Source organism: Emys orbicularis, chromosome 13 (genome assembly GCF_028017835.1).
Source record: "Emys orbicularis isolate rEmyOrb1 chromosome 13, rEmyOrb1.hap1, whole genome shotgun sequence".
NCBI classification, from domain to species: Eukaryota; Metazoa; Chordata; order Testudines; family Emydidae; genus Emys; species Emys orbicularis.
In genome coordinates this window covers 16854954-16873778 of record NC_088695.1, presented here as the reverse complement: position 1 = coordinate 16873778, position 18825 = coordinate 16854954, and the positions used below count along the sequence as shown (strand labels likewise).

The 18825-nt window shown below is 43.4% G+C and overlaps 2 pseudogenes; both read left to right on the top strand.

Moving 5' to 3' along the window:
- Window positions 1-1401: 1401 nt before the first annotated feature.
- On the top strand, window positions 1402-2389 carry LOC135887514 (olfactory receptor 10A7-like; annotated as a pseudogene).
- A 13865-nt stretch (window positions 2390-16254) lies between these two features.
- On the top strand, window positions 16255-17280 carry LOC135887513 (olfactory receptor 6N1-like; annotated as a pseudogene).
- Window positions 17281-18825: the final 1545 nt, after the last annotated feature.

The following is an 18825-nucleotide window of genomic DNA, read 5'->3' as shown; positions in this document are numbered from 1 at the left end:
GGGTTTTAAAAGGAGCTCACTTCAAGTTTGTGGAGCGAGTGTGAGGAGCTGGGAGCAAGAGGCACAAGAAGCTGAGAGTGAGAGGGTGTGCTGCTGGAGGACTGAGGAGCACAAGCGTTATCAGACACCAGGAGGAAGGTCCTGTGGTGAGAATAAGGAAGGTGTTTGGAGGAGGCCATGGGGAAGTAGCCCAGGGAGTTGTAGCTGTCATGCAGCTGTTATAGGAGGCACTATAGACAGCTGCAGTCCACAGGGCCCTGGGCTGGAACCCGGAGTAGAGGGCGGGCCCGGGCTCCCCCCAAACCTCCCAATTGACCTGGACTGTGGGTTCTTCAAGAGGGGAAGGTCTCTGGGCTGTTCCCCAACCCACATGGTGAATCTCTGAGGCAAGAAAATCCGCCAATAAGCGCAGGACCAATCAAGATAGAGGAGGAACTTTGTCACAATATATATATATATATATACTTAATATTCAGAAAAATAATGGTTTGGGAGCAAGTTATGTTAGGTAGCTAGGTAATCTCATTTCAATATTTCATCAAAACAAAGTAAAAATGTGGGGTTTGAGCATCCTGTAATATTTTCAAATAAGTAAAAATGAATTTTTTTCAGTTAAAAAATTGTGTTTTGGAAAACTTTTTTTCCATCTTTTTGCAAAACGTCTGAAAAAATTCATGGCAAATTTTAATTCTGTTTCCTTCCAAAATCTTCCATGAAAGTAATAGACATTTTTTTATCAGATTTGGTATCTATAGTAAAGTGTTTTGAATGTGAAAAGTGATCTATAAATATCAATCTTCATCATCCCCTCTGATACCAAATACTCATAGCAGAACCCCAGAGTAGGTGGGTTGTACTTCTGCCCTAAGAGGTGGGATACCTCAATAGATGAAACAATGACCATATTTCCCCCCCCCCCACACACACAGACACACAGGATGGTGAGATAGTGAAATATCAGGCTGATATGTGAAAGGGGCCTAAGGGTTTAGGCACTTAAATGCTATTGAAACATCAAAGATCTGTTTATGGGGCCATTAGGTAAACAGAATTAGGTTATAGCATTTAATTGACAAGTCTACAATAATTTTTAAGTTTATCTTCTCTAAATTGTGGTGGGATCATAGAATATCAATAATCTATTGTAGCTGTTAAGATTCATAGATACACATTCCAAGGCCAGAAGGGACCATTGTGACCATCTAGTCTGATCTCCAGTAAAACACAGCTGAGAACTTTCCAGACCAAAAAATCTCCCTAGTCTGGGGAGACGCAACTGTGAGGCTCATAGGATCTTGGCTTTAAATATTATCAAATTATCTTGATTACTATGTCCCCAAATTTCACTTTAGTATTATTTTTATATTGAAGACTTTGCTTAGTTTCCCCTACATACTCTGAATGGCAAACACAGACTGGAGAAATCAAACGTCCATCACCAATTTCATCCTCCTGGGATTTGGGAATCTCCCTGAACTACAGATTCTTCTCTTCCTGGTTTTCCTAGTGATCTACATCGTGACCATGTCCGGAAACATCCTCATAGTTCTGCTAGTTGTGGCGGATCAGCACCTTCACACCCCCATGTACTTCTTCCTGGGGAACTTGTCCTGCTTGGAGACCTGCTACACCTCCACCATCCTGCCCAGGATGCTGGCCAGTTTCCTGACTGGGGACAGAACCATCTAATTTAGTGGCTGCATCACACAATATTACTTTTTTGCTTTTCCGGCATCTACAGAATGCTATCTCCTAGCAGCGATGTCTTTCGATCGGTGTTTAGCGATATGTAAACCTCTGCACTATGCAGCCCTTATGAACAGCAGATCCTGTCTCTGGCTAGCAGCTGGGTCTTGGATAAGTGGATTCCTATCTGGTATCATATCAACATTATCAATCTGTCAGTTAATTTTCTGCGGTCCCAATGAAATTGACCATTTCTTTTGTGATTTTGTCCCAATGATGAAACTCACATGCAGTGACATTCACCTGATGAAAGTTTTGGCTTTTACACTATCCTTGATTTTCTCTCTGACCCCCTTTCTTTTAACTGTGACATCCTACATTTATATCATCTCCACCATCCTGAGCATCCCTTCCACCACAGGGAGGAAAAAAGCATTTTCCACCTGTTCCTCTCACCTCATCATGGTTACACTTTTCTACGGGACCATAACTGTTTTCTATATGTTTCCAGCAACCCATAGGCTGAAAGACCTAATCAAAGTGTTCTGTCTTCTACACGGTCCTGACTCCCATGTTCAATCCTCTCACATACAGCCTGAGAAACGAAGAGGTGAAGGAGGCCATGAGGAAAGCTCTTAGGAAATGTATTACTTTCCAGAGTTCAAAAATTTTACCTAACTGGGGGTTTTTCAGGTTAAAATGAACTAGATACACAAATATTTAAAAAAATTATCCACATGAAATGTTCTCCCTGAGGAAATGGAGAGAAAGAACCACATACTTACTAGTCACATTGATCAATGCATTGCTAGAAGCTGCTCATTTATAGGCTTGGAGGGATTTAGATTTTTTCAGTAAACACAAACCACCAAAAATATATTTCCAGCAACACCAATCAAAATTTATAGATGGACTAAGTAAGAAAAATGCTTCTTGAGGACATATTAGAGTTTGATTTAGGGATATTTATGTGTGTATTTTGACATGTGATGTTGACAATTTGTATGTTAAGGATTATAAAGCTTTAACTTCACGAATCTCAGTGTCTGTCACTAAATAATTGTTTGATACCCATAGTCTGACACACACCCCATAATTTTAGGGAACAGTGAACATTTAAAACAATAAAAAAATGCTTCAAAACAAACATTGGTATTCTCCACTGAAATTATTTAAAAAATATCAAAATTTAATTCTGCCAAGCCTACTCATTTACCATTGTGATGGGTGTGGTATAAATAGATGACTAGACTAGAATGGAATAGGACAAACAAATCTTTTATAGGTTGCATCAGGACACACCTCTGCCACCCCATACCCTATAAGTGTGGAAATCGGAAGGTCAAGGAAAAGCCCTCCGATGTCCCTTGCTACAGACACATTGCCTGCAATGCTGTGGGTAAAACACATCACCACACTGGGAGGCTTTTGCTTCCATCTCCAACTCACCCTGAAGTGCAATACATACCTCACCTTCATCACACTCACCCTCCAACCCAACACCCCAGTGGTGACCTCGGCATCATTACGGCAGAACGACTTCCAACTGCATGGATCATGTGACTGATGGGCTGATCTGTTGATACAAGGGTGCCTGAGGTCACCATTGTGGTTCAGCAAACTGGTGCTGCGGGGCAGGAGGAGCCAGAAGGGCTGGGAGCTGAGTGGGGAAGGGGTCAGGGAGCTGGTGCAGCAGGGGTTGTCGATTCATGAGGGGCTGGGGAAGGGCTAAAGGTAGTGAGGGGGATGGATTTATTTGGATAGGATGTCCCGGTAGTAGGAGAGAGAAATGTAATCTAATCCTACAGTCAAAGTGTCAAATGTCTGTTTAACAGAAAGGAATCTACTGGGTTGAAAATGCCATAGATTTAAGCACAGCTGGTAACATCAGATTTCTGGGTCATTTCTTCTCTGCTGGAGCGATGGGGTCTGGAAAATAAGTGAGATACTCCCTAGAAAAAAGTTTTGAAAGCAACAATTTTTAGATCTTTTATGAGCAAACATTCCCACACTTCAAATGATAAAAAAAAACACACCAAAATTCCTTCTTTACCCAAACCTGATTTTACACGTTTAGTTTATCTTTAATATACACACCAATAGTAGACAGTCCGTCACCATTCTTTCCACTGTCAAAAGGAATCTGTAGCACAGCCTTCATGGTCACAACAGTATCAGACCTGGGAGCAGGCATATAAAATTTCAGCTGAAACAGTTAAAGTGTGTCAAAACCATAGGTAATGCTACAAGTTGGTCCTGGAGGTCACTGATTCTGGGATTTTTACATGACCTCCGCAATTTCAGCCTCGGGCTTCTGTGATTTATTGTTTATTGCATACGTCCTCTCTGTGAGTTTTTCTAAAAATAGGTGTGACAAAATCATAACCTTAATCATAAGCAATGGAAAGCTGGGTGTTACAATTAGAAGGGTGGATGCTTTTAACAACATTCAGTGTATATAGCACATAGCAACATCTACAGTTCAGGTTGCCTGACACTTCCCAGATGAGATTTTCAGCTGCTTATAACTTTTGCAAATTGTAACTAATTCAGCTGAAATCTCCCATGCAGAGTCTCTGGTAACAATGTGTGTGTGTCTCTTTCACTCCTGCTTGCATGTACAAAGACATGTTCCTTTCACCCTTGTCTTTTTTCTCCATCATCCCCTCACTCATTTCATTCCTCGTCATCATAATATGCTCCCTTCATCACTGGCTCATCTCCCCCTGCCCCACACTTTACTGCATTTCCCTGTGCACTGTCCATCTCTTTTGACCTGAAGCATTAGTGCAATGAGATGGCCCATCCAGCCCCGCCCAGCCTCAGAATGACCAATGATAGACAAGACACTTCCCAGACCAATAAGATGATGTTTTAGATTGAGGAATTGAACCCACACACAGCAACAGCAGTCGTGGCCAACCTGCCAACCCAGAGCATCTGTCCATGGACCAACGGCCTCAAATCTTGAGAGCTTCAATACAAAGCCACCCACCCCCCATCTTTGCTGTTCTCTCTCTTCTCCCCCATTTTCTCAGTTTTCTGACAAGCAGAAAAAGTGACCATAAAACTTACAGCTGAGTAAAAACTCCAAGAACACAATTAACTCTGTCTTCCCCACTAAGGAGACTGACAAAAGAAGGGATTCAAACCAATAGCCGGTCTCTGAAAGAGGCACTTAGATAAGTTTTAATTGAGATGAGTGGTTATACAAAACAAATTCCTGATTCAAAATGCTTTATGACTTGTATACTAATCAATACAATTCCAATTTTTTGCATGAATTTTCTAGTGTGCTTGTCATGAGTCTAAGCAGGCTGAGGTTTCTGTATTCCAAACCCCAAACAATATTGAACTATTTAATGTTGTACAGTGACAAGGTCATGTGAACAGCTTTGTCTCTGTGGGCTCATTGATTCCATTAACATTGAGAACATTTCCTAGCAGCTATAATGTGGAATAGATCATACATGGCCAAAGGTAAGAAATGAGAGGTTGTGTTTATAGGCGTCTAGAGGTTAGAGGACGTAAGGAATGGGAAAGGTGTGGGCCGCTGTTCAGTGGCTAATGGACAGTATCAGAAATGGAAGGGCAAGAAAGGGGAAGTCATACTGCCAAATGACCAGCAGAGGGCAGTGTAAAGAGGTAAAGCGGTATGACACAGACTAGAAGGCATCAGTGTAAATGGTGAGGAAAGAACTTTGTGGAGCAATAGACCTCTATGCTATGTAATGAACTGGAAAAATCTTTAGAAACCAAAGTGAGGAATATGTGAGTGAGTAATGTATAAATGAAGGTATTGAGGAACTCTGTAGCTGTGTTAATAAGGGAATCAGAGACAGACAGCCAAGCCAGTCCTAGGATACCAATATTATATAAAGGCAGAAAAAGTGTACCATGGTGAAACAAGTAATGTGAAATGGTAGCAGATGTTACGGGACAAGAAATGGGCTGTTATACTGAACGCTGACCAACAGGGACACAGGAGTGTCAAGGATGGAAAGAGGTAGCTAACAGCATCCTCTGGAGCTAACTCTAGAAGAGAGCAGAGGGTAAGACCAGAGCAATAGACTGTCATGCTGCGTAATCGACACTAGGGGCAGCAGATTGGAAGCCTGGAGATTGTAATAAGGATCCCACTTTAACCTAATTTCAAAAACCATCACCATAAAAATGAACAAAGCCTAAAAGGGGTTCAGAATATTGTTTTCGCAATCAAGCTAATAATTAATAAATAAATAAATAGGTTTCTCACCCAAAGGGTGAAATAAACAATTTTATTTGGGTTCATATGAGAAAATGTTTGTTTAAAAAAAAAAAAAAACGAACAGCATGCTTCTATACCAGCTTCTGGAAGTCAGGTGTGTGGAGAACTGTGTAATGCAGAAACGGAATGGATCTATAGACAATATCAAAATAACTTAAGCAACTGTGTGTGTGGGGGGGGAGGGGACTGCCGTCTAGTGGACGGAGCTAGACCTTGTCAAATGTGTCCTCTTATGCTAGTGTCTAATTCAAGTAGTCCAGAACTCAGATACTGGTCTGTGCTTTGAGCAGGATGACTCCAGTTTCACATGCTCTGTTTCCATAGGAACATAGGAATTTCCAGACTGGATCAGACACATGGTCCATCTAGTCCAATATCCTGACAGTGGCCATATCCAGATGTTTAAGAGGAAGGTGTAAGAATGCCACAGGAGGCAGAGGTGGGATAATCTGCCCCCCATATAGCTCTGAACTGGATCTCTAATACTTAGAGATTGGCTCAAGCCCTGAAGCATGAGGTTTAGTATCTTTTCCAGAATGTTGGTTGCCATTAATTAGGATAACTCTGAACATTATCCTTTAAATATCCAATTCCTGACTTTCCAAAGAGTGATGCTTTGCAGCTTAGTAACAAGCATGACATGCCCACAGGTTAGTTACCTTAGAACAACCCCTGTGCAGTGACTCTATACTTAGTTTAGCTGCTTTTCACCACCTCAGATATTTCCATTTAGGACGTGAGTTTGAATACATTGTCCTGCTCCATATCCATATCTCTTGAGTCAGTAAGACCAGGGATAGGGGAGACTAGTTAGGCAGCCTCCAAATGTCCAGGTTCCATTCTGTAACCACGCAGGGGCTCAAAAAGCACTGAATATAAAAAGGATACATTTATGGAAAACCCTTTCCAAACTGTCATCTTTACAATCTATCTGGCACTTTTGCAAGCACAGATCTGAGAACTCAGTGATGCTTGGGATGAACTTTTTTTTTTTTTTTTTTTTTGCGAACAGGGGCTGCTAACAGGGAGTTTCGCAAGGGAGTTCTCCAGGTGATGGAGGAGCAATACAGCACCCTCGGGGTAAGTGACTGTTTGTAGTGTGTGTTTGTTTGTATTTGGGGGTTACTTGCTATGTGCTGAGCTTGTGTTTGTTTGTTTGTTTGTTTGTTTGTTTGTTTGTTTGTTTGAAGGACCGTGTGCTGTGGCTGGCAGATGGAAGCTGTGAACTTCAAAGGAAGGTCTGAAAGCTAGAAGCCTCTGGTAATTGGCTGAGCCTTAATCAGTGGGCGGGGCATTCACACAGGCCAGGGCTTTATAAAGCAGCGCACAAGCAACCAGGGAGCTTTTCCAAACAGGGGCTGCTAACAGGGAGTTTCGCAAGGGAGTTTGGAAGGGGAGCGGGAAGGGAGCGGGAGTCCCTTACCGGTTCTGTCTGTTTCCCTTTATTCCCCTTAAAACCTATAAACCAAACTACATTCAAAACTTCTTCCTTACACAACCCTTTCAGTGGACAGGGGGCTGCAGACAGGGGAGTTTGAGAGGGAGTTTGACAGAGGGAGGCTTACGATGGTTAGGAAGAGCCACAACACCTGTGCCAGCACTGCTTCTGTCTCCTCCACCTGCGCCTGTAGCCAGACAGAGCGCCTGAGCATGGATGCTTCTACCCAGATCCTGGTGTGGTTTTGCAAAGACTGTAACTTGCAATTTCCACTTACTGATATCCAGGCTGGGGGGACCATCCAATGTGAAAGGTGCCTGCTGGTGGAATCTCTAAGGCAGCAGGTGGGAGAGCTACAGGAGGAGGTGGCTAGGTTGAGGAGTATCCAAATCCATGAGCAATTCCTGGACAGTGTCCATGTGGAGACAGCTGAGGTAGCTGTCCCAGTACACAGGACTGCTGATACACCACTGGTGGAGGAGGTGATGGCTCAGGGTGGACACTAGCAGCTGCTTACTTCTGGCAGCAGGCAGTGCTCCACCCCTGCTCTGAACCCTCCCGCCATGGTAATAGGTAACCCTTATGCTCTTCTTGATATAGGAGAGAAGGAATCATCCCCTACAGTAAAGGAGGAGAAGCCTTGTACCCAGAAGGCTGGGAGGTCTGCTGCCACCACTGCGAATAGGAAACGTAGGGTAGTGGTGGTCGGAGACTCTCTGCTGAGGGGGACGGAGGTGCCCATCTGTCGCCCTGACATTTCATCTTGGGAGGTATGCTGCCTGCTGGGGGCCCATATCCAAAATGTTACGGAGGCATTGTCGAGGATTATCCAGCCCTCTGACTACTACCCCATGCTACTCATCCATATGGGCACAAATGATACTGCAAAATGTGACAGTGAGCAGATCAAGAGTGACTACAGGGCTCTGGGAGTACAGGTGAAGGATTTTGGATAATAAATAACAATGCAGGGCACAGACTATCCAACAAATTCTTGGACTGCATTGCAGACAACTTTTTATTTCAGAAGGTTGAAAAAGCTACTGGGGGGAAGCTGTTCTAGACTTGATTTTAACAAATGGGGAGGAACTCATTGAGAATTTGAAAGTAGAAGGCAGCTTGGGTGAAAGTGATCATGAAATCATAGAGTTTGCAATTCTAAGGAAAGGTAGAAGGGAGTACAGCAAAATAGAGACAATGGATTTCAGGAAGGTGGATTTTGGTAAGCTCAGAGAGCTGACAGGTAAGGTCCCATGAAAATCAAGACTGAGGGGAAAAACAACTGAGGAGAGTTGGCAATTTTTCAAAGGGACACTATTAAGGGCCCAAAAGCAAGCTATTCCACTGGTTAGGAAAGATAGAAAATGTGGCAAAAGACCACCTTGGCTTAACCACAAGATCTTGCATGATCAAAAAAATAAAAATGGAAACTAGGACAGATTACAAAGGATGAATATAGGCAAACAACACAGGAATGCAGGGGCAAGATTAGAAAGGCAGAGGCACAAAATGAGCTCAAACTAGCTACAGGAATAAAGGGAAACAAGAAGACTTTTTATCAATACATTAGAAGCAAGAGGAAGACCAAAGACAGGGTAAGCCCACTGCTCCGTGAAGAGGGAGAAACAGTAACAGGAAACTTGGAAATGGCAGAGATGCTTAATGACTTCTTTGTTTCGGTCTTCACCGAGAAGTCTGAAGGAATGCCTAACATATTGAATGCTAATGGGAACGAGGTAGGTTTAGCAGATAAAATAAAAAAAGAACAAGTTAAAAATCACTTAGAAAAGTTAGATGCCTGCATGTCACCAGGGCCTGATGAAATGCATCCTAGAATACTCAAAGAGCTAATAGAGGAGGTATCTGAGCCTCTAGCTATTATCTTTGGAAAATCATGGGCGACGGGAGAGATTCCAGAAGACTGGAAAAGGGCAAATATAGTGCCCATCTATAAAAAGGGAAATAAAAACAAACCAGGAAACTACAGACCAGTTAGTTTAACTTCTGTGCCAGGGAAGATAATGGAGCAAGTAATTAAGGAAACCATCTGCAAACACTTGGAAGGTGGTAAGGTGATAGGCAATAGCCAGCATGGATTTGTAAAGAACAAATCATGTCAAACCAATCTGATAGCTTTCTTTGATAGGATAACGAGTCTTGTGGATAAGGGAGAAGCGGTGGATGTGGTATACTTAGACTTTAGTAAGGCATTTGATATGGTCTCGCAAGATATTCTTATCGAGAAACTAGGCAAATACAATTTAGATGGGGCTACTATAAGGTGGGTGCAGAACTGGCTGGATAACCGTACTCAGAGAGCTGTTATTAATGGTTCCCAATCCTGCTGGAAAGGCATAACAAGTGGGGTTCCACAGGGGTCTGTTTTGGGACCAGCTCTGTTCGATATCTTCATTAATGACTTAGATATTGGCATAGAAAGTATGCTTATTAAGTTTGCAGATGATACCAAACTGGGAGGGATTGCAACTGCTTTGGAGGACAGGGTCATAATTCAAAATGATCTGGACAAATTGGAGAAATGGTCTGAGGTAAACAGGATGAAGTTTAACAAAGACAAATGCAAAGTGCTCCACTTAGGAAGGAAAAATCAGTTTCACACATACAGAATGGGAAGAGACTGTCTAGGAAGGAGTACAGCAGAAAGGGATCTAGGGGTTATAGTGGACCACAAGCTAAATATGAGTCAACAGTGTGATGCTGTTGCAAAAAAAGCAAACATGATTCTGGGATGTATTGACAGGTGTGTTGTGAGCAAGACATGAGAAGTCATTCTTCCGCTCTACTCTGCGCTGGTTAGGCCTCAACTGGAGTATTGTGTCCAGTTCTGGGCACCGAATTTCAAGAAAGATGTGGAAAAATTGGAGAGGGTCCAGAGAAGAGCAACAAGAATGATTAAAGGTCTTGAGAACATGACCTATGAAGAAAGGCTGAAAGATTGGGTTTGTTTAGTTTGGAAAAGAGAAGACTGAGAGGGGACATGATAGCAGTTTTCAGGTATCTAAAAGGGTGTCATAAGGAGGAGGGAGAAAACTTGTTCACCTTAGCCTCTAAGGTTAGAACAAGAAGCAATGGGCTTAAACTGCAGCAAGGGAGGTTTAGGTTGGACATTAGGAAAAAGTTCCTAACTGTCAGGATGGTTAAACACTGGAATAAATTGCCTAGGGAGGTTGTGGAATCTCCATCTCTGGAGATATTTAAGAGTAGGTTAGATAAATGTCTATCAGGGATGGTCTGGACAATATTTGGTCCTGCCATGAGGGCAGGGGACTGGACTCGATGACCTCTCGAGGTCCCTTCCAGTCCTAGAATCTATGAATCTATGAATTGGTCAAAGCAAAGATAGAAAACCTAAGAAGTTTACTTTAAACCAGAGTTTCCCCCAAAAGTGGGCACTGTGCATCACCCCAGTAGACTGAGAATCCTGGTCATTTCCTTTCCCATTTTAAATGATTTATTTTCTGTTGCTTTGGGAGAGGCAGGAACTGCTCAGAAATGAGAATTAAACACACAGAATGGTCAGGCCACCCACAGGGCACATCCCAGGAATGACACTGGAGCTATAGAGAAGCTATTGCAATAGCTATTAGGATACAGCCCAGAGGGCTGTTGCATGGAAAATATGTGAAGTTAGTTCATGGTGCAACAGCATTATTGAGAATCACCGCTACACTTGTCAGAGAGGTCATACAGAGAAGTACCCTGCCTTGCCCAGCTCCCACTCACTGGTGATGACCCAGCTTTCACCCTTAGGGTCCTGGGCTGAAAGTATTGTGTGGGGGAAGGTCCTTGAATTGCTCCTGCTCCTGACATATGCGCTGAGATCCCTAAAAGGAGGATTCTGGCATGTTATCTGTGGTCACCTCTGCTCCAGGACTGGTGTATATAGTGTAAAAACAAACACGTTATGCTAAGAAATTACCGAGACTCCACATCACTGGTTTTCCAATGGGAAATCAAATCAATCTGCAAAACCCTGAATTCTGCTACTGCTCAGCAGAAGGGTGAGAATATTGTTAAATAAACCAACATTAGTAATGACTGATAACATCCAAGTTCCTTGGGAGAAATATTTCCATTGGGGGTGTGAGTAGCAGAGAGAGATTCTTTCATCCAAATCTTTCACTTGCAAAGTGTGGATTAAATTTACTTTACATTCAGTTTCCTATGTGTCTGTTAAACTGTGAGGCTTCAGCACCCAATCTGGCAGGCCTGAGTCATCTTAGCCATTGTTTCTTATGCAATTGTTCCACCGAAGGCAATGGGACAATTGACATGAGGAAGGACTGCTGAATAGTCTGTCTCTGTATGGCCATGCACTCCGTGGGCGCTGCATTACATTTCAGCCATGCAGAGCAATGAGCTCATACAGCTGGTAGCAGAAAGGCAATTCCTCTGGGCGTGGGAGGTTGGTTGCATCAGGACAGTTGTTTGTACTGTCTGCACAGAAAACAGAGTGCTAACTCCCCAAGCTCAACTTCTTCAGAGGTGGAATCAAGGGAGATGCAGCCTTCCATGGAGAAGGATACAAATATGAGGACTTTCCGCTTTGTAAATGGAGGGGGAAGAGAATTTTCTAAGACAGATCGCAGCAGCTGCTCGTCCATTCAGATAAATGCAGGTGTCTTTTCTGAGCAGATCCAGTTTCTGCAGAATGCAGGTGTCTTTTCTGAGCAGATCCAATTTCCTCAGTGGTGGAAACCGAGTCCTGGCCACCAAACCCTGAGAAATAAGAGGTCACCACTCGAAGCTTGAGCTGTCTTGTGGTGACAGGTGAGCACCATCTTCCTGACTGCATTTCTGTACCCCTTCCAAACAGGGGCATGAATGTGCTTTGTGAATATTGTTTGCAGTGTTGTTGTAGCCATGTTAGTCCCAGGATATTAGAGAGACAAGGTGGGTGAGGTGATATCTTTTATTGGACCAACTTCGGTTGGAGAGAGACAGACAAGTTCTCTAACTCTCAAAAGCTTGTCTCTCACCCACAGAAGTTGGTCCAATAAAAGATATTGCGTCACCTTCCCAAACCAGTGCCAGTCAGTGTTAATAGCACCATTAACAATGGGGAAATTGAGATATATGTCTTGCGAAAGGTCCTCAGCTAAGGATCTGGCTCAGGATAACTAGGGTGAAGCCTGGAATAGAATAATGGAAATCAAAACTAAGTGAAGCTGATAGACGGGAACATTAAAATAGCATGTTAGGTGGGTAAAGTTTAAGAATGAAATTAGGAGGATGAGAGGGGATTTGAAGTACAAATGTTTTTAGTTAAAAGTAAATAACAAAAACTGTTTCACTATATCTGAGTCAGGCAAGATGCAAGAGAATCCATGAGTCAGCTGACCCCAGGGAATAAACAAGATATAGACATTGCAGAGGTGCTATGGTTGAGATTTTTAAGCCACCTAGGAATTGGGTGTCCTAATCTCCTATTAGAATTAATGTCCCAATCCTATAGACAGTTTGACAACCTCCTCTCAAATGATTTCTTTGTATCAATCTCCACTAAAAAGTGTTACAAGTTATCTGCACCAGGTCAACTTTTTTCAGGGAACAGCCTGTCCGAGGCTGAAATATCAAAAGAGTAGCTTCTTGAACTAATTGGAATTTGGGATTTCTCTTTATCACTTTAAGAGAACGTAGTAATATAGGAATTGCCAGATTAGATCAGACCCAAGGGCCATCCTGTCCAGTATCGTTCTCCGAGAGCGAGTAGTACTAGATGTTTCAGAGGCAAATGTAAGAACACTGCAATAGCAGTTCTGGGATAATCTCCCCTCACATATGTCGTGTTGGTCTATAATAGTTAGTTTTGGAATGGATATTAAACCTCATGTTTTGGGGGTTAAGCCAATCTCTATTGTTGCCATTAATTATGATAACTCTGGATATTTATATGGCTATCACGAACATCCAATCTCTTCTGGAATCTAGTTAAGTCCTTCATATCAAGGACTTTTTGTGGCAGTGAGTGTGATGCTCTCAATGGAGATGCAAGAATGTGAGTGCCAAACTCAGGGCTGACAGTTACAAACCAGGGCACAAACCCCTCATTGGTTGTCAGGTCTAAACTTTGATTTCACCAACCAACTGCACCGAGTGCAAACTCCTCAGGCACTTTAACAGCCTTGACAGAGTCTCCCCAGAAAGTCCCCTTGGCTGCGCCGGTCTCTCCTGCCCCCCAGGTGAGCGTATCTGTGGTACACGACCCCTTACGCCAAGAATCACAGCAATATTCAGGTTACTCCTGACTTCCCCCAGGTCAATTGCACTTTAGGTCTCACACCAAAGACGAATCTTGGAGCCAATCCTATAGTGAACTACTGTATAGGAAGATGTATTAAATAGGAAAAGGAAATGAGAGTTATTTACAAGGTTAAAGGAAGAAAACAGACCTATGAATGAGTCACAGTCTCAGGTTTCAAAAGGTAATACAGGCGTTTCTCAGCAGCAAGCTGTATTTGACCTTTAGGGCTAACCCAGGCTAAGCAGCTGGGGATCTCTTGCTAATGCCTAGAAACACCCTGCCCTGAGCATCCAAGCAGCCTCGAGATCCCTAGTTCCTTTTGTTTGGGGTTTTTATCCCCCTCCTGCCATCTGCTCGGAGCTGCAAAGTCAATCCACTCGTATGATTCATCTTCATAAGGAGGAGAGCAGAACAATAAGTCTCTAGTCCTTTTGTTGATGGTTTCTCAAACCAGCTGTAGGTAAATTCCAGTTGGAATATCCACCCATAGCCCATCCGGGATTAGGGTGACCAGATGTCCCGATTTTATAGCGACAGTCCCGATATTTGCGGCTTTGTCTCATACAGGTGTCTATTACCCCCCTATCCCCTGTCCTGATTTTTCACACTTGCTATCTGGTCACCCTAACTGGTACTGATGGATTTCTTTTTTCAGGAGAGGCTTAATGTCTGTGGAAGAGCAACTCTTCACACTCATTAACCTCCCTCTCCTGTGTGGTGATTCATACTCACAGAAGCTCACTACAACTACTCAAATGTTAAATTACAATATGGAACAGACATTACAGGGGAGATTAATGCAGGCAGCAAGTGACAAGCATTCAACAGAGTCCAAACATTAAACACTTATTTATAATTCTAGTACCCATTTAATAAATATTAACCAACGGGTGGAGGAGTGGTAGATACGCTGGAAGGTAGGGATAGGATACAGAGTGACCTAGATAAATTAGAGGATTGGGCCAAAATAAATCTGATGAGGTTCACAAGGACAAGTGCAGAGTCCTGCACTTAGGACGGAAGAATCCCATGCACTGCTACAGACTAGGGACCAAATGGCTAGGCAGCAGTTCTGCAGAAAAGGACCTAGGGGTCACAGTGGAGGAGAAGCTGGATATGAGTCAACAGTGTGCCCTTGTTGCCAAGAAGGCTAACTGTATTTTGGGCTGTATAAGTAGGGGGATTGCCAGCAGATCGAGGGATGTGAACATTCCCCTCTATGCAACATTAGTGAGGCCTCATCTGGAGTACTGTGTCCAGTTTTGGGCCCCACACTACAAGAAGGATATGGAAAAATTGGAAAGAGTCCAGCGGAGGGCAACAGAAATGATTAGGGGGCTGGAACACATGACTTATGAGGAGAGGCTGAGGGAACTGGGATTGTTTAGTCTGCTGAAGAGAAGAATGAGGGGGGATTTGATAGCTGCTTTCAACTACCTGAAAGGGGGTTCCAAAGAGGATGGATCAAGGCTTTTCTCAGTGGTAGCAGATGACAGAACAAGGAGCAATGGTCTCAAGTTCTGGTGGTGGAGGTTTAGGTTGGCTATTAGGAAAAACTTTTTCATTAGGAGGGTGGTGAAGCACTGGAATGGGTTAACTAGGCAGGTGGTGGAATCTCATTCCTGAGAGGTTTTTGAGGTCAGGCTTGACAAAGCCCTGCTGGGATTATTTAGTTGGGGGTTAGTCCTGCTTTCAGCTGGGGGTTGGACTTCCTGAGTTCCCTTAAAACCCTGATATTCTATGATTCTATGCCACATCGTTTCTAGACTCCAAAGTCAGGGGCAGCATCTTTTCCCCCTTCCCCTATACGCCCCAGTACCTTTCTTGTTCCTGTATTATCATCCTACAATCATTATGGAATCGGGAGGGTCACTCCCCAGTTAGGGTTGCACATCAGCCTAGTTTTACCCCTTCCTAAGATCCGCGCTCCAAAGAGATGTATTTTATTACCGCTACATAGTGAACGTCGGGAAACAGAAAAGGCATTGCCAGTCCCTCACCACATTACCATTACCTCCAGAGGAACTAAGAGAGAATTTACTGCACTTCATAATTTATGACATAAACTGATCTCTTGTGAGGGGGGAAATTTTGTTCTTTTTCCTATAGGGCAGTGAAATGTGAATATACCAGGATATATTGATAGAATTAATGGAAATAAATCTAACAGAAGGTCAGTGCCTAAGAACTCTAGACTGCATTGAAAAATCTCAGTCCAAGATTTTAGTTGTTTGATTTTGACTCCTAAGACATGGCATGATTCTGGTCATTGCCAGAAATGAAATACAGCATTTAAACATCATTGTTCAGCTCCAAGATGTCACGAGTAGGGATATGATGGTAGAGAAAGAAATATTCTGATCCGCTATATCAGTACTCGGCTACCAGAGATATGGGCTGTTTCAGTAGTGATTGCTCTGATCATGGCAGAGGGTCGTCTACATGGATACAAATGTTCTGTTCTCAAATTGAGACTTCTGGCACTTTGCTCTGAACTCTACAATTAGGCTGAAAATTTCAGCCTATAATCGGGACAGGAAGGGGAGTTTTCGAATACTTATAGAATTAATACACGAGACTTGATTAACTTTTAACTCTATGTTCTTCCAGTTCAATTGCACAGCTTGTTTTATTGTTCCTGGACTCAAACCATGGCAGACAGAGACTGGGGAAACCAAACAGCCATCACAGAATTCATCATTCTGGGATTCGGGGATCTCCCTGACCTGCAAATTCTTCTCTTCCTGATGTTCCAAGTGATCTACATGGCAACCGTGGCTGGGAACACCCTCATCGTGGTGCTCATTGTGGCTGACCAGCACCTTCACACCCCCATGTACTTCTTCCTGGGCAACTTGTCCTGTCTGGAGACCTGCTACATCTCAACCACCCTATCCCGAATACTGGCCAGTCTCCTGACTGGGGACAAAACCATCTCAGTCAGTGGCTGCTTCACGCAACTGTATTTCTGTGGTTCTCTGGCATGTACAGAATGCTATCTCCTAGCAGCAATGTCTTATGATCGGTATTTAGCGATATGTAAACCCCTGCACAACTCTTATGAATACCAGGTTTTGCTTCCAGCTGGCTGGTGGGTCATGGTTAAATGGCTGTTTGGTTACTGCCATCTTTGTCTTATTCCTATCACAGTTAACATTATGTGGCCCAAATGAAATTGACCATTTCTATTGTGAACCCATCCCACTCATGGAACTCTCCTTCAGTGACACCCACCAGGTCATATTGCTGGATTTCATAATAGTCTCTGTATTCACCCTGCCTCCATTCCTACTAACCCTGACTTCCTACGTGTGTATCATTGCCACCATCCTGAGAATCCCTTCCATCACTGGGAGACAAAAGGCCTTTTCCACCTACTCCTCCCACATCATTGTGGTGACAATTTTCTATGGAACCATAATGATTGTGTACCTGCTACCAAAACATGATACACTGAGAGATCTGAACAAAGTGCTCTCTCTTTGCTACACTGTCCTGACTCCCCTGGTAAACCCCCTCATCTACAGCCTGAGAAACAGAGAGGTCAAGGAAGCTTTGTGCAAAGCAGTCAATAAATATGTGGCTTTCACCAAAACATGCAGAGACTCTGAGATAATAACTTAGTCTGAGGTTTTCAAAGCTGCCCGGCAATCAGCCCCCATTAAAATTAAGTTGAAAACTCCCATTGAAAATCTCAGCACTAATTATGAAAAAGAAAAGGAGATGATTTGCATTGAATTACTGAGATAGTCTTTATGGTCCCCTGCTGTGTCCATGGAACACATCTTCCAGGAAAGTGAGGATGTTGACAGCCCTGTCACTCTCTCATGTTCAGCACTGATACACACAGTATGATGGTATTTTTCTCCAGGGTGTTGGCTAAATGTTCACCCTCTGTGAGGAGTGTGTACAGCGTCTGAAACTGCACAGAGCTGACATTGTGTAAGGCACAAAATCCACTAGCGATGAAAGTAAATCCCTGGGTATATCCCCTGTTCATTGTTTCTCTATGTAAGATAATAAAGTCTTGTAATCAAATTCAGACAGTCAAATACAAACAAAACACAATGGGTGACATCATCATATTTGTTGGTACAGATCATTTCTTATGCCCCTAAGGATACAAGGCAGAATCCAGCCAGAGCTCAGGTCACTATTGTCCATCTAAGTGGAAGAACCAGAGAGGGAGGTGGCCATAACCTTGGTACCATCATGAAGTTTTTAACTGGGCACCAGGTGGAGCGGAGACCAATTATTAACCATTTTTATATGCATAAAAAGCCATTTTTGATCAAAATAAATGTTTGGACAATAAAAATACTAACTCCTGGTGCAGCATAGGTGGGGATGTTGCCTGGGAAATCTGCCACCCCTGAAATTGTGCTTCTTGCCATCATAGCCCTCTGCAAACTGTTGTCAGTCGGCATGCTTGCCTGCTCTCTCCGTATGCTTTCCCAGCTCCGCGCAGATAGTTGGTTCAGCAGACCTCAATAATAATACCCAGAAAGAAAGACCACAGGCACAGTTTGGTGACAAAGGCACTCAGCCAGGTTTATTGCCCTCAAGGCACAGTTCTAGCATCCTGGTTCTGTGGTTACAGATACACTAACATACGAGTGCCCAGTGAGAAGGAGCAGCTCAGTCAGCAGTGGAAATTTCTGCTGTCCCCTGGGCCAGACAAAGGGTTAAATTGAGGTATCCCAACATTTATAGACTGAGACAAACAACTTACATACCACCTCACGTGTTTCATAACATCTGCTTGTTACCTCCCCTTGTACCTTGCTCCAGGTGTCTCGGGCAAAACATCCCTATTCATGACTTCTGTGGTGTTAGGTCAGGATGTGCCTGGGCTAACCTCCTGAAGTGAGTTCACACACATACCCAGTGTCTGTTGCTTCTTAGGAGTGCCTGTGTGTTAGCAATGCTAGTAATACCTTTGCCTAGGTCATGTATTGGACAATGAACTTGTAAGCATCTGCTGTAATACATGGCCTGACTTTGGTTCACGGCATGGCCGGTGACAACACAAAAAGCTCCATCTCAGAATTCCCTACTGAGCATGCTCACCCGAACTGAGCAGGTGCAGTAACATCCGCTGGTGCAGCTGCCCTCACTCGGCCCTTACTTGGAGTCAGATTTTGCTGCCTGGTCTTTGGAGGTGTTAAA